This window comes from Arachis ipaensis, chromosome B09 (genome assembly GCF_000816755.2).
Source record: "Arachis ipaensis cultivar K30076 chromosome B09, Araip1.1, whole genome shotgun sequence".
NCBI lineage: Eukaryota > Viridiplantae > Streptophyta > Magnoliopsida > Fabales > Fabaceae > Arachis > Arachis ipaensis.
In genome coordinates this window covers 63,046,464-63,048,631 of record NC_029793.2, presented here as the reverse complement: position 1 = coordinate 63,048,631, position 2,168 = coordinate 63,046,464, and positions in this window count along the sequence as shown.

Below are 2,168 nucleotides of genomic sequence, written 5' to 3'. Positions count from 1 at the left end.
TAAAGCTGTTTATTGCAGAAATGAGTGCCCCATCACTAATTAGTACTCTGGGGATGCCAAATCTGCTAAAAATATGTTTCTGGAGGAATTTCAGTACGGTCTTAGTATCATTACTGGGTGTGGCAATTGCTTCTACCCATTTAGATACATAGTCTACTGCCACCAGAATGTAAGTGTTTGAGTATGATGGTGGGAAGGGACCCATGAAGTCAATAACCCATACATCAAACAACTCAATCTCTAAGATCTCTTGTTGAGGCATGGCATAACCATGAGGCAAGTTGCCAGCTCTTTGGCAACTGTCACAGTTACGCACAAACTCTCGGACATCTCTATAGAGAGTAGGCCATTAGAAGCCACATTGGAGGACCTTAGTGGCTGTTCACTCACCTTCGAAATGTCCTCCATACTGTGATCCATGGCAGTGCCATAGGATCTTCTGTGCCTCTTCTCTGGGTACACATCTGCGGATCATTCCGTCTGCACATCTTTAAAGAGATGGTTCATCCCATAAGTAGTACTTTGCATCTGAAATTTGTTTTTTCATCTGCACCCTGCTGTACTCTTTGGGTATGAACCTCACAGTTTTATAATTCGCAATGTCTGCAAACCATGGTGCTTCCTGAATGGCGAAGAGTTGCTCATCCGGAAAGGTTTCAGAGATCTCAGTAGGAGGGAGGGACGCCCCTACTACTGGTTCTATCTGGAATAGGTGATCAGCTACCTGGTTCTCTGTCCCTTTTCTGTCTCTTATTTCTATATCAAACTCTTGCAGAACCAACACCCATCTTATGAGCCTGGGTTTTGAATCCTGCTTTGTGAGTAGGTATTTAAGAGCAGCATGGTCAGTATACACAATCACTTTTGAACCTACTAAATAGGATCTAAACTTGTCAATGGCATAAACCACTGCAAGTAACTCTTTTTCTGTGGTTGTGTAATTCTTCTGTGCATCATTTAAAACACGGCTAGCATAGTAAATGATGTACAGAAGCTTGTTATGCCTCTGTCCCAACACTGAACCAATGGCATGGTCATTGGCATCACACATTAGTTCGAATGGTAATGTCCAGTCTGGTGCAGAGATGATTGGTGCTGTGACCAGCTTAGCTTTCAGGGTTTCAAACGCCTGTAGACACTCTGTGTCAAACATAAATGGTGTGTTAGCAGCTAGCAGATTGCTCAGAAGTTTTGCAATTTTTGAAAAATCCTTTATAAACCTCCTGTAGAATCCTGCATGTCCCAGAAAGCTTCTGATTGCCTTTACATTGGCAGGTGGTGGTAATTTTTCAATTACCTCTACCTTGGCTTGATCCACCTCTATTCTCTTGTTTGAAATTTTATGCCCAAGGACAATTCCTTCAGTCACCATAAAGTGACATTTTTCCCAGTTTAAAACTAGGTTGGTCTCTTGGCATCCTTTCAGAACAAGTGCTAAATGGTCATGACAGGAGCTGAATGAGTCTCCAAATACTGAGAAATCATCCATGAAGACTTTCAGAAATTTTTTCACCATATTAGAGAAAATAGAGAGCATGCATCTCTGAAAGGTTGCAGGTGCATTGCACAGACCAAAAGGCATCCTTCTGTATGCGAATACTCCAGATGGACATGTGAATGCTGTTTTCTCTTGATCCTGAGGATCTACTGCAATTTGGTTGTAGCCTGAATAGCCATCCAAAAAGTAGTAATAGTCATGACCTGCTAATCTCTCTAGCATCTGGTCTATGAATGGTAAATGAAAATGATCCTTTCTAGTGGCGGTATTGAGCCTTCTGTAGTCAATACACATACGCCACCCTGTAACTGTTCTTGTGGGAACCAGTTCATTCTTTTCATTGTGAACCACTGTCATGCCTCCCTTTTTGGGTACAACTTGGACAGGGCTTACCCAGGGGCTATCAGAAATAGGATAGATAATCCCAGCCTCTAGTAACTTAGTGACCTCTTTCTGCACCACCTCCTTCATGGCTGGATTTAGCCGCCTCTGTGGTTGAACCACTGGCTTAGCATCATCCTCCTATAGGATCTTGTGCATGCATCTTGCGGGGCTAATACCTTTAAGATCACTTATGAACCACCCAAGAGCTGTCTTGTGTGTCCTTAGCACTTGAATTAGTGCTTTCTCTTCCTGTACATTTAAAGCAGAGCTTATGATCACTGGAAAA